Below are 15,471 nucleotides of genomic sequence, written 5' to 3'. Positions count from 1 at the left end.
GGGGCATAGAGGAGAAACAATAATGTACAGTATGTGGAAAATAATGTGTTTTTTTAACCTTAAACCGCATAAACACATTTCATTACACCAAATAATGTTCTTTTTAGCAACATCATATGACCCCTTTAAGAACAATAGTCTTTAATTATGCACAAAGCATGGCAAAAAAAAAAAAAAGGAAAAATAGTCGGCGAAAACCAAAAGTGAATATTAGGGACCTTCAAACAAGCAAACACTAAGAAGGAGTCAAAACAACACAGAACTGAAATGGAACCAAACCCTAATATTCACCTTGAAGACTCCGCAAAAACAACCAGAGAGAGCTTCACAAAGACAACATCCATGAAAGAACAGTTATTCACCAACACCAGTGCTAAACTGCGAAAATAGATGGTGTCATGATCATAAAACCTGGACAGATGGAGCACCACAATGACCTTCAACATCTGCCCTGGCCAGCTCAATCACATAACTTGAATATTATCAAACCATTGTGGGCAGTTTTGGAGAGAAGAGTGAGAAGAAGATTCTCTCCTCCAGCATATCTGAAGCAATTGGCAGATGTTATAGACATCATTCCACTGGAGAAATTCAAAAGTTGTCTGAGTCTATTCTAAGAAGGTTGGAAGCTGTATTAAAGGCAAATGGTGGTAAAACACCTTAATAAGGAAATAGTGCCTATTTCCCAGGTGTTCACATTATTTTGTCCAACCACAATATTTTTTAATAATCTTTTTCCACTGTAAAGAACCTTTTGTCCAATGGAATTGGTCTAAGGTTCTTCATGGTACCATAGATGCTAATAAAGAACCTTTATTTTTTAAGAGGGTATGCATTGGTTGTTAATTGGATTTTGAGATGTGGATGTTGAAAATAAAAGTGTAAGGCCGGAGATTATGCACACTGTACGTTTTCACCGAAAGGTCCAGTTATGAGATTTTGATGAAACATTATGAGGTCAAATAATTTTATTTAAAAAAAATGAAACATATCTATGGATAAATTGTTTACAATAAGATCTGTAACAGGCATTTAGAAAATAGATTTTCATTTCATGATGACAGCATTGTCTATACATTTTTACTGCCGTAAATTAAAACATTTCTGATTGAAACTGAATATTAACGTGAAATACAGGGCAGGACTCAGTTGGCCGGAGATTATGCACACTGTACGTTTTCACCGAAAGGTCCAGTTATGAGATTTTGATGAAACATTATGAGGTCAAATAATTTTATTTAAAAAAAATGAAACATATCTATGGATAAATTGTTTACAATAAGATCTGTAACAGGCATTTAGAAAATAGATTTTCATTTCATGATGACAGCATTGTCTACACATTTTTACTGCCGTAAATTAAAACATTTCTGATTGAAACTGAATATTAACGTCAAATACAGGGCAGGACTCAGTTTTATTTATCAAGAATTGATTGGATGGTGAAAAGTGGCGTTTTGTAGCAGAATGGTGTTGGTGTGGTGTAATGGTCCTGTTGCATTCATCAGCAACTGAGTCGTTAGAGAGACACAACATGTCAATTTGCTGAGTCCCCCATCATAAATCAAACACGTCCTTCTCATTTATCATCATTCAGTCTCTTACCGTCCAATCAGTGCACTGGATTGTGTAGTCATGGAATGTACCATTAGGATATGGGGAGGTTTGATGGGCTTGTGGAAAGTCAGATGATTAAGTGACGAAGCACATGAATAAATTCTTCTTATCTCCATCTCTCTCATTCTCTTTCCCTCCTTGCGTCTGTCTTGTTCTCTTCCCGTCTTCTGGGCTCATGCAGTCAGCTGGTTTCCTCCATGGCAGCACATGATTCGATGTGATCGTCAGTTATTGTTTGTGCCCTACTTCACTCGACCCTTAGGCCACATGAACACTTCATGCTACAGCATGAGAGTGAGCGAGAGATAAATCCACAGGGGTTGAGGAAAAACAATAACATCATACTTGGTATTTGTCTAAATGTTGTTTTGTGTTGAGTTCATATGTTTCCATGTAAATTTTGTCATGTCATGTTTTAATGCATGAATGACATATTGAGTTGTGCAATGTAATGGTGGCGGTTGGGGATGCTAATACATTTCTATGTCATCAGACTAAGACCCAATTTATATTGAAAGAGCGATCTAAGCCTCACGTTGACTTTGGGGGGTGGGGGGGTTTGGTGAAACAGAATGGCAAAATATGTGCAACTGAAAAAAAATCTCTTTGAGAAAACAAACAAACAAAAAAATCTACAGTTTTATTGTTATTGCCAAGGATAAAAGATAAACCTCTCCTGTTTATGGTTGTGGATGTGAAATTTAATTTAATTTTTAAATGTATAATTTTAATTTAATTTCTGTCATTTATAACTGATTTTGTGCCATTAGGGTAAATTATTTTTGGCAAATTATCTGAAGCTTTACACACAATCAAATGCTTTTTCACTATCGGAAAAGAAGTGAAAAGGACTTACTGCTTCAAAAAACATAAAAAAATCTTTATGAACATTAAATATCTGATTTGGAATTCAAAATGTCATTTTAGACATTTTCAATGTGAAAATGTTTAAAACTTGACACAAATTCAGATGCAATTTCACTGCCTGGAAACTATGTCTTAGTGTTTCAAAAGCATTAAAACAACTTTAACATTGTTTCATCTTGGAATTTCAAATCAATTATCAAGTGAAAATCTGCAAGATTCTTCTTTTTCAGTGTACCCCACATATTCCACATGTAACTAGATTTTGACTTGCAGTTATCATTTTTTTGAGCATCCCTGTCTATCAGAATAGTAATGCCAATAGACATTGGCATCAATGTGAAAATGTTTAAAACTTGACACAAATTCAGATGCAATTTCACTGCCTGGAAACTATGTCTTAGTGTTTCAAAAGCATTAAAACAACTTTAACATTGTTTCATCTTGGAATTTCAAATCAATTATCAAGTGAAAATCTGCAAGATTCTTATTTTTCAGTGTACCCCACATATTCCACATGTAACTAGATTTTGACTTGCAGTTATCATTTTTTAGAGCATCCCTGTCTATCAGAATAGTAATGCCAATAGACATTGGCATCTTTCCTGACTTCTGGTTGTTGCTCGGACCACATCCTCCAAACTAGCATACATTAACATACCCAAAGACTTGACTTCCACAGCAACCTATGACTTAAATTCTTGGTCACTGCCCTCACCCTCAGTGCTTCTATCCTCCTTGATTCTCAACATCTTCCTCATTCTCATTTTCTGATGCTCTCCTATCACTATCATCAATACCTTCTGAAATAGGTACAGATTTGTCTTTCTGTCTTCCAAAAAATGTACAAACATCAACGTAGAACAAATGCATAATGGCTATTATTCTGTATTCCAGTGCTGATCAATAGTGCCAGCTACGCAAAATTTGCATCCCATAAAAGGACTTTATCAGTTATGCAGTTTATGAAGGACAGATTTTTTTGTTCTTTGAGTTGTTGTTTTTATAAAACGTGCATTAAAAATGACAAAAACTTTACAAAACAAAATAAAAATTTTGTAAAACTGAATTTATAACTCTTTTCTAGTCATATGGTGCCTTGAGAGCATGTGAGCTAACATATTCTAATGTCTCCTTTACTACCTTGTTGGTTGAACATTTTTATTGTATTTTAAATGCAATTTTCTAAGCATCATTTATGAATGACAATGTCCCTTTAGAGAGTTTTATTTTATTTTATTATTTTATTTTATTTCAAATCCTTGTTTTGGACAGGATGAATTCTAATTAATTAGTTATTTACACTACTTTTCAAAAGTTTGGATTGGTAAGAATTTTAAAAAAAATGTTTTTTAAATAAGTCTTTCATACCCCCCAAAATACAGTAAAAACTGTGAAATATTATAATAATGAAAAAAAAACTGCTTTCTACTTTAATATATTTTAAAATATATATATTTGTAATTTATTCCTGTGATGGATAAGCTGAATTTTCTCATGATCCTTCAGAAATCATTCTAATATGCTGATTTGGTGCACAAGTTTTAGCTTAATATTAATATTATAATAAGCTTAATATTTTTTTTTGTGGAAAATGTGATCGTTTTTTGTATTCTTTGATGAATAGAAGGTTCAAAAGAACAGCATTTATTTGAAATAAAAATCTTTTTGAAACTACTTCACTTCTGCTCAATTTAATGTGCTCTTACCGAATAAGACTATACATTTAAATAAATACATAAATCCTGCTGACCCTAAACTTTTGAACGGTAGTGTGTATGACAGGTTGCCTCAACCAAGAAAAATATCTGGGCCTGAGAACAGTTTAACATCATTAAAAAAGCAGTCCTAATACAATCCAAACACATGTATAGAGTATATTCTTACATAAATAACAAATACAGTTCTTTTCAATGTTATGTTCCTACTCGTTTATCTTAAATTAAATATGTATCTATTTAAGGAGTCAGGTTCAGTGAGTTCTTGTTCAAATTAATCCTCCTACATAATGATTCTCACCACTGAAAGACTTATTTTCCTGAGAAAAATAACTTATGATGTTCCTTTTTATTTGTCACCCACTCTTGTAACTCCTGCTTTTACACTATGTTTTATGTTTAGTGCAGTAAGAAGCTCTCTGTCTTTCAATGTGTGCATATTGACAGTGCTTATTAAAATAGAAACTTGGGCAAGGACCAAAATAGACACTGACATCTCCATTCCCTACTTCATTCTCTTATCAGTTGGCCACTCATATGAATGAGTGCAAGGCATGCTGGGAAGTGGTTGGCCATGTCCCACGGGTATTCATCAAGTTGTGATCGACAGCCTGGAGAGAAAGAAAGTCCTGCAGATATCGTCCGCTGCGCCTCTCAGCCCTCTCTGTTCACTGCTCTCTTGAGAGATGTTTTTTTTATCATGCATTCATATTGGCAACAAAAACTCATTATCATTGGATGTCAAGGTAAAGCCTCTACATGGACGTGGGTGTAGATGCTATAGAGGAAATATACTTAAATGAATATTGTACCTAAAAAATGAAAATTGTCATATTTTACCCTCACAGTGTTCCAAACCTGTGTAATTTCTTGTGAGGAACACAAAATGAGTTGTCTTGAAGAATGTTCAGGCTTCTCTTTTCCATAGAATGAAAGTGGATGGTGACCAAGTTCAAATTAGTTTGGAAGAACATGACGGTGAGTAAACGAATGAGTTTTAATTTTTAGATGAACTATCCCTTCAAGTAGCCTGTAGTAATGAAGTACAACTACTCAAGTGCTTTACATCCCTGCATGTGAGCAAATAGGTCCATTAGCCCAGTGCGTCTGGAGACATCAGAGATCAGTTCTCACGGTTTACAATCTTGTAAACTGATATAGAAGTTTACTGGGTGGAAATTGGGTAGGGCATGCCATTCTAAAAAAGCATTTACTTGAAAGTTGATTTGTGTGCCTTATAAGGACAGATTCTGCAGTTATCATCAACTGATTGGCTCTAAGCCCTCAATGACATCAGCAGTCTGTGTGACACCTTTAACGAGCGTGACTCATAGGTTTAGCAGTGATTTAGATTTAATATACAATGTCTTAATAAAGCCTTTAGGATGTCTAACCAGACATATTGACCATTTGAACAGGGAATGATAAAGAATATTGTGTGATGATTACATTTAACATCCATTTAGCTACTTGGACGTGTTGGGAAATCTGACCTTCTTGGCAGAGTAGGAAGTCTTGACGTCATGTACCGACGCCTTTCACCATTACAAACCAAATTAATGTTTTTATATTGCAGCATGTCTTACTATTTTACTATTCATAGTCTATTAATAGGTTATTACCTATTTATAACATAGTAATAACATGTAATGTGACACATGGATTAATGGCTAATGCTTCAAGATTGTACAAAGTAACTCATTAACTTGAAAGCCCTCTATTTAGGCTAATTAGGGATTTGTTGTATAAATGAACGGTGATGTAACGTAGACTAACCATGTTCCGTACACTTTTCGCTATTCGCCGCACGCCAGCGACCACCCATCCGTTATAGATTGAGAAAAGTGGGGAAAAGTACCTCCTCCGCCAGTGTACGGAAAATAATAAGGGTTAACGGTGTTCCGTACAGCGCTCATAACTTGATTTTATCGGCGAAAATGGACATTTAACTGATCAACTGTGAGCTGTTTATTTATTTTAACTGAAGAAAACATTATTTAAATGAATAAGAAAGATGAGTACCTTTTTATTTGATTAAAATGTAAGTTAATTGCTGCTTTAATAAAGGACCATGCGAGTTAGGCATGATTGTGTCATGATATTAATTATGGCATGTGAGTTAAGCATGAACCATGTGAAACGTTAGTGAATAACATTTCCATATCTTTCTGAAGACAATATGAATATAAACATCATCACTGCATGCAGGATGATGGGCAAACAGCGTCTGTGCTGACAGATGTGCTGCCTCTCTGCTGCCTGTCCCAGGTGAGAGTGGCGCTATGTGGTCATCGCCCGCAATCGAAGTTTTAAAAATTCCCATTCAAAGCATTTATTCAACAAAAGGTAATATATTTAACAATTTGTGATAACATAATATTCATTTCATAAAGGCTGTAGTACTGTGAGAAACATAAATTAAATAGAAATGTACATTTTCGCTGCTCTAGTAGTCTCCCCACCCAAGCTGCAGTCTTGAAGTGTAGCTTGCCCACCGTCGATTTTCAAGTGCAGTGGGCGCACCTAGCAAACTTACTGAAATCACACTGAAACAAACGGCGGGTGGGTCTCTGTCTTGGTCGGGGGTGAAAGAGGGAGAAATAAGGATGACACAGATGTATAGTTTATGCACGACCTGGAAGTATTTATTCAGCGATCAGCGCTAAAACGTCATCTGTACGGAACATCGTTGTGTACGGAACATGGTTAGTCTATGTTAATCGATAGAGGCCATAGCGTTACACATTTGATCAGTCTCAAAGTGCTTCTAACCCAATCAGCCATGTCCGGTCTATAAATAGCATAGAATTACTGATTCACAGACATAGAATGGGAGCTGATGTTTTGTGCGCGCAGCTGGCCGTTAATGGATACCTTTTAACTTCTGACTGCCTCACATCGGTGCCATAAATAGATGGTGATGTCAGTCGGCTTGGAATGCTTAAGTAACAACGGGAGATTCAAACGGATACAGTTTTCAGTCAAGCAGCCATCTGCGTTTCAATACTGTTGCCCTTGCTGACCATTTGGCACTGCAAAACCTAACATCAGGAGTGTTACGAGAGCCACAAAGCCATAAAACCAGTGGAAATGGATTGAATTTAGTCTATAAACATGAACAGATTCATAAAGTTTGATTTATTTGTCTGTTATTCCTATACAAGCTTGGATTAAAAGTAGAGAGAGATTTTTAGAATTCCTTTATCCCTACAGCCGTTTTGAAGGCCGCATACTGTCTTTCAAACATGCACCAATATAAAGCTTTTAACAGCTTCTACTGCCCTTATTACCACACACTTAATGTCCCTCAAAGAAAATAATGCTTTATGTATAAGTACATAACTGTTGAAAGAGAAAATTTGGGTCTTTTTTTAAGACCAAGCTGTTTTTGAAGGTATTATGTTTAAACTCTAGGGTTGACAGACAAGAAGCAAAAAGAAATTTATGAGTGTTGCTTGTAGTCAAAACCTGGATACAATTAGATTTTTTCAAACATTTAGATGTGGTTTGAAATCACAAAAAATGAAACCGATTTTGAGTCTGATCAAGGCTTTAGTTGTTGAAGAAAATCTCTTGGCATTGTGTGGATGATTACAGCCTTACTATGCCAACTGATGTAGATAACGACTCTTAAACATCAGATTTGAGAACGAATTAGAATTGATTTCAGTGTGAACACAACTTAATTTGGCTTTGTGGTTATTATTTTAGCACACAACACATATTAAAGTCTCATTTCATAATGCTGATTGCCTAAATACTAGATTTAGTAGTGATACGAGTGAATACCAGTTGTTTTTCTTTTCTTTTTTTTTCTTTCTCTGTTCTTTCAGTATTAGCTGTATGGTTGAAAGCATAATGGCAACAGCTTCATCAAACTCTTGTTACCCAGCCCGTTGGTTTGAAAAGCAGCACTGAAGGGATCAGATCTAGCATGCCTTAATACTTATTCAGGGATTTTTCCTGAATAATGCATACATGGTCTGTCCCTGATCACAGCAAGGGGCTTGACTCCAGATAGTTGTGATGAATACTCAGGGTGTATAGTTAGCATTCATGTCTTTGGCTACTGAGCTTGTCTGTCTCTCTTTGTTTTTCCTCTCTCTATCCTTCTTTCTCCCTGAGCCCCTGTGTTGTGATAATTACAGCCTGGCTCTCTTCATCGCCAGGACTTCTGCCCACCCACAGCGGGCACAGCTGTTAGACCCGTACATTCAACGCCAACCGCCGGCAGCCCACCACAGGCTGGGCTGCCGTCAGGGTAATCAGCGCACAGGTACTCCACCGCGCCAGTTGTCCGCTGCCACCCCTCTGGCAGCAGACCCCCATCTAATCATTACAACCTGTAACCTTTAAAAACGACCTCTACGAGGAACTGATTGTAATTCCCCTGCTGGTGCACAGGCGGCATACAGGTTAAGAGGTTTAAGCGGGATTACATTTATTTTCATTGTGACAATGGCCCAGACACTAGCTATTGATTTATTCAAATGTATTACTTCAGATAAGGAAGTTGTTTGTGGCTGCTTCTGCCATCTCTATGAATTGTATTTAATGAAATTGATTGGTCTTTGGAAAGGTGGCGTTCCAAAGGGGTGTTTTGGAAAAGTCATTGCAACTAAGATGGTTGTAATGGTGATCAGCCTTATTATGCACTTGTGTCTATTAATCTGCCTCATTATGCTCTTGCGTCTCATATATTTATATATGAAGTAGGAGGAGGAGTGCAACTTAAACTAAAATCAGTTTTCAGTTTTAACAGTTGAGAAATAAAAATGTGAATAAGTTACATTAATTTAAAAATGACAAAACAGACATGTAGCAGAAAATGCAAAAAAAAAAAAAAAACACACTTTTCTTTGCGTCAAATACTTTTAATTATTTGTTGTTGTTTTTTCAATCATGAAATGCTAGCGGATCGATTTATTTACACTGTAAGAAATAAGTGTAATTTTAACTGTAAAATATTGTAAAAACTTGCTGTAAATTAATGTTAATTGTACAGTTTCTAGAAGTAAAAAAAGAACAAATCAACGTATAATTTACAGTCAAAAACTGTAAACTGATATTCCCAGAATTCCCAGCGTGACACTCCACAATTGAAGGTATTTAAAAAAAAAAATAGGATATTCATGTTTCTTAACAGTTTTTGTTTTCAGTCATGTACATTTGGGTTTTATTTTACATCTTCTGTTGTTTAATGAATGTTTCTTGCATTATTTAAGTGTCATGTGTGTTACTATGATGGTGTTTTGTGTTTGTGTGAATGACTCCAGTATATACTTCAGCTTATGGAAAAGCTGTTGTGATGAGCTTTGATTCATCATGTGATTTCTCTTTTACCCCCTGCATTATTAAGGTGGTTGTCAGTATATGTTAAAGGTACAAAACAGATTTTAGTGGCAGTGTGTGTTGTTGAATTTACTTGTTTACAGTACATTCAAATTTTCTTGTTTGTATATTACAGTTTTATACTGTAAAATGTACAGTTTGTTCTGTAAATGTGTTTACAGTTTTTCCTGTATTTTTTTTTACAAAATTATTCTGGCACCCACAGCTGCCAAAATTATTTTGTAAAAACTACGGATTTTTTTATTTTTAACTTATTATTATTATTATTATTATTATTTACATTTAACAATATTTTAAATTGAATTAAATAGTTTTAAATGCTTTAAATAAAGTAAATGAATTTATTTACATTATTTTTATTTTGTAATTATTACATTTGATGAGTGATTTTTTATTAATTTTTTGTAAATGCCACTCCTCCATACTTGCTATTCAGAGGTTTTGGGGTCATTTTTAAAGAAAGATATTATTACTTTTATTAAGCAACATCACATTAAATTTATCAAAAGCGAGTAAAGACTTTTACATTGTTAGAAAATATTTCTGGCAAATAAATGTTGTTTCTCTGAACTTTCTGTTTATCAAAGAATCCTAACAAATAAATAGTTGATTGATAGTAATTAAATTGATAATAATAAGAAATGTTTCTTTAGCACCAAATCAGCATATTAGAATGATTTCTGAATGATCGTGTGACACTGAAGACTGGAGTAATGGCAGCTTAAAATTCAGCTTAGCATCACAGGAATAAATTATATTTTAAAATATATTAAAACAGAAAATAATTATTTTAAATTGTAATGTTTCACAATATTGTTGTTTTTACTGTATTTTTGACTATATACATGCAGGCTTGGTGAGCATAAGAGACACCTTTCAAAAACATTAAAAAACTCTATTTTGAACGGTAATGTATGGCATGCAGTATCAGTTCTTCCTCATTATCTTATACATTTGTCAAACAAGGACACTCACATATACTCATATTCTTATTTATCTCATTGTCATCCAATAATAACAGTAGACTCTGCTTTGTATCAACAGAAAATTGTCAGTGAATGAGACTGATATATGACAAAACCAAGTCCCAGGAAAAGCAGATACAAAGTCAATGCCTTAACACAGGCGGAGGATATAAATAAACATGTCTGATATTTGGCTGTCAGGCCTCTCATTCTGTTTCTGGGTGAATGTGCCCATGGCTGTAGACAGATCTCACAGGACATCACAGACACCCTGTGCTGAAACTCTCATTTTCTCATTGACAGATCAGCAGCATGCAGGGATGACTGTTAGTTAACCCTTTTTGCTTGTGCATATATTAGATAGATATATTATTAGATAGATAGATGTGCACTTATCCGCTTATCACAGTATGCAAAAACAGTACATTAAAGTTTAAACCCTTCTGTATTCACAAAAGAAAGTTGTTCCTCATGCTAAATCGCAGTATCAGTTCTTCCTCATTATCTTATACATTTGTCAAACAAGGACACTCACATATACTCATATTCTTATTTATCTCATTGTCATCCAATAATAACAGTAGACTCTGCTTTGTATCAACAGAAAATTGTCAGTGAATGAGACTGATATATGACAAAACCAAGTCCCAGGAAAAGCAGATACAAAGTCAATGCCTTAACACAGGCGGAGGATATAAATAAACATGTCTGATATTTGGCTGTCAGGCCTCTCATTCTGTTTCTGGGTGAATGTGCCCATGGCTGTAGACAGATCTCACAGGACATCACAGACACCCTGTGCTGAAACTCTCATTTTCTCATTGACAGATCAGCAGCATGCAGGGATGACTGTTGGTTAACCCTTTTTGCTTGTGCATATATTAGATAGAAGCTGCCTGCTTGCAAATATGTGCACTTATCCGCTTATCACAGTATGCAAAAACAGTACATTAAAGTTTAAACCCTTCTGTATTCACAAAAGAAAGTTGTTCCTCATGCTAAATCATACATGTTTAAACTGCATCCTGTCATATTCAGTATGGAAATTTGGATGCAGCCAATGATTTTGTGAATGTGCCTGCAGCGGTGTTCACAGATGTATGCTGGAAGCACGGCACAGGAAGAGAGACAGATGAATCTTGTTTTATTCAGCTCTCTTACTCTATTCAAGTGGGGCGGAGATACAGCAGGGGGATTCCTTTTGATGAAATAAATATGCGGCAATGTCCCACTAAAAATGGAAATGAAGTCCTAGAACTTTCCCACACAATACACAGGGAGTCTTGTGGATTGTTCTCGGAGGCCTGTCCTGTCGTGGACCTCCTCTTCCCCTTGAGTGTTTCCTCACAAATTTGTCACAGTAAAGCAGTCACTCAAGACGAAGACGTGTCCTCTCTGTGCTTGGCTCTTTAATCGACAGCACATCTCTTCACACACGTATGTTGTAAACCTGGTACACTCAATTATAGCTAAGGGCAAGATGCAGTCTGGCAAGGAGTCTGGGGCCAGATTCACAAAAGGTTATTTATAATATAACTGATATTTTCTTCTTATTTTCTAACTTAAGAATAAAGTCGAATATTTACTCAACCTCAGGCCATCCAAGATGTAGATTAGTTTGTTTCTTCATCTGAACAGATTTGGAGAAATTTAGCATTACATCACTTGCTCATCAATGGATCCTCTGCAGTGAATGGGTGCCGTCAGAATGAGAATTAAAGTTAATAGACAAGTCTATCAATTACTGTCTTGTGAAAAAAAAAGTGAAAAGTGAAAAGCTGCATGTTTGTAAGAAACAAATCCATCAAGACCTTTTTTCTTTTTTTAAGACCCTTCCTATACTAATATGTCAGTGGATTTTGAAGTGAGAGGACAACAGGGGATGGACTTTTCATTGGAGGAAGCGTTATTATGGATTATGGACTCATATTTTGGCCAGAAGCGACGATTTAAAACATCTTAATGATGGATTTGTTTCTTACAAACACACATCTATTCAGTATCACTTTCGAGATTCGCGATCGCACGTACTCTGTTTATACTATGGAGCGGCAATACTTACAACACATTTGAAATTTGTGTCAGCACGTCATAAATAGAACGCGGCAGCAGTTTACTGTCAGGGATTTGTCATGTCACGCCACACCGCATCCAGTGTAGACAGCATCACTGATTATAATGAGTTCTATTGACTGATATATATAATTAATCTCTATTATAGGTCAGTGGTTCTATAGTATTTTGTCGCGCTGCGCCGCTCGCATCCGGTGTAGACACGGTGTTCGGAATCGTTAGTTGTTTTCTCTTATAAGGATTCACGCTTCGGGCACACACACAGGCCCTACCCCCGCCCCCGCCCCCGCCGATCCATCGCGATGGTTCACTGTAGACATCGTCCGATGCCAAATTTGTAGACATCGCCCAACCCTAGACGGCACCCATTCACTGCAGAGCATCCATTGGTGAGCAAGTGATGTAAAGCTACATTTCTCCACATCTGCTGCGATGAAGAAGCAAATTAGCAAAAAATATAATTCAAATAAATTAGTTTAAATAAAACCTCAGAAAGTTGGAAAAGCAGCATGAAAAATCAAGGCATAATCGGCTCCTATGTTTCTCAGAAGGCTCCTGTGGTGGACGTTATGAGATGTATCATTAATGGTAATAATTTTGTCTTAACATTTAATTAAAAGTTATTAGATGGAGAGAGGAATAAAGTAAAAGATGTGTGCGCATGAGGCAGCTCTGCAGTCATTTAGGAAGGGTGCTGTAATGACTGCAGCAGGGACATCTCAAGGGTCACACCCATAGTAATGAGCTCAGAGCAGTTTCTAATTCTGGAGGTTAATCATTGTTTGTCTCTGTAGGTTCTTATTTGGACATTTTAATGTGTGTCCATTCCTTATATGTGTGTGTTTTGCGTTGGTATGTGTGTGTTTTGGGGGTTTGGATGGATCAGTGCTGTCTGCATGGATGTAACCCACCCTCTGCTTAGCAAGTCAAAAAGCATCGGAAGATATTTCAGATTAGAGAAGGACCTGTGAACGCTGTTTCCTGTGCTTTCCATGTCTTGCTTCTGAGTGTATGGATTCTAAACAGACTTTTTTTTCATTTATAAATTTTATGTACACTATTGTTTAAAAATTTGGGGTCAGTAAATGAAATCTTTGAAACAAAAAACTTAAAACTCTTTAAACTCTAGTGTAATTAATTACATACTGACAAAATGCAAATACTGGAATACCATCAATTTGGTGAGTGAATAAAGAATTACTAGGTGTTTCTAATAATACAATATTGAAATATCAATGTAGTAAGGATAGTAGTGATTTTATCTGATGTGAGCAGATCAATTCAGAGAGATACTAATGATCTACTAATTTTTTTTTAAATTGTTGAATACCACTAGAACTTCATATGGCCACATATTTCTGCTGTTGACACCAAACAAAAATAACCCAATGATATTTTCATTACTGATGTCTCTTTAAAATACTGTTAAATACTGAGTGACACTATTACCTGTCACTTTCAAAAATGTTAAAAAAGTTTTACCAACTGTAACATTGAGTGTCAATATGACCTGCACTGTTTTCTGCAAATATTCAAGAGAAAATATGCTGAATACCAGTATATGTTTTCAAGGAAATAATGCAAATTACAGTGTCATTGCCAATAAAAACATTGGAGACTGTCAAGTGTGGAAAAAAGTCAATTGTGGTCACTATGGATGAAAGCCTATGCCAAATGAATAAATGTAAATGCATGTAGTCCAAGACATTCTAATGTCAACATGTAGGTCATTGGGATAGTGACAATCACATGCACAAACTCAGAATAAAAATAGATATTATGAAGTCGTCCAGGAGGAAACATGAATATGAAGAGCATGTCCTAGAAGACAGGCACTGCTGTGTGTGTGTGATGGTCAGAACAGAGAACCTAAAGCATTTATAGAGGAATGACAGCTGTATGACTGACAACTGCAGCTCCTGCTAACTAGGTCACGACAGAGAGAGAGAGAGAAGGACTGAGAAAAAGTGAGCCTGGGAAGAGAGAGAAAGGGTTACAGAAGCATAGAGAGAGAGTCATCAAGCACAAGAGACCAAAAGTATGTCCACAGCTATCAACAGACCGTCTCTTTCAGTGAGCACAAGAGTGTCCATGAAATAGTTTGACAGACACAGTTTTCTTAAAGAAACGAGAAGTTTGGGTGGGACATAGACTTAAAGGGATCGTTCACCCAAAAATGAAAATTTGCTGAAAATGTACTCACCACCAAGTTGTGTTTCTTTCTTCTGCTGAACACAAAGGAAGATATTTTGAAGAATGTGGGTAACACAACAGTTGAACTTCCATAGTATGAAAGAAAAAAATACTATAGGAGTCAATGTGGACCAAAAAATGTATAAAAAAATGTTAAAATTAATGATAAAATTATTTAGGCTAAGCATCAACATTCACAAACCACTGTTCACTGTTTTATTTAACAGAAAATAATGCTACATGCTCGTAACCACGACTTCATAAGTGGGAAATAGGAAGTTTCTGATAGCACGTGAAGACAGCAGAGAAGCACTCTCGCTCAGCACAGTGGAGTGCATCATTTTGTTAATTTTGTGGTTTATTATTTTGAGTTGTTTGGAATACGGTAACACCGCCCTCTCGCAATTTATTGCTTTACAGATCTATCGCTTTTGCCGCTCAGAAATGTTCACGCAATCATGCTGCACACGTATCAGAAGATCTGCGCTCCGGCGCGGTTAGCGCTCCGCTCACACTATATGCGTACCGCGCCCAAGCCCATCTGAACCACGCTCTGGCCCACCTCTTCCAACCGGAGCGATCACACTAGTCAAACGAACCGTGTGCTTTGGTGGTCAAACGCGCTCGGGCATGGTTAAGATTGCCTAGTGTGAGTACACCCTAATTATTCTCCCGCATCCCGCATACGA

Source organism: Sinocyclocheilus rhinocerous, unplaced genomic scaffold, assembly GCF_001515625.1.
Source record: "Sinocyclocheilus rhinocerous isolate Xijiao unplaced genomic scaffold, SAMN03320098_v1.1 scaffold357, whole genome shotgun sequence".
Lineage (NCBI taxonomy): Eukaryota > Metazoa > Chordata > Actinopteri > Cypriniformes > Cyprinidae > Sinocyclocheilus > Sinocyclocheilus rhinocerous.
This window is presented reverse-complemented; position numbering follows the sequence as displayed.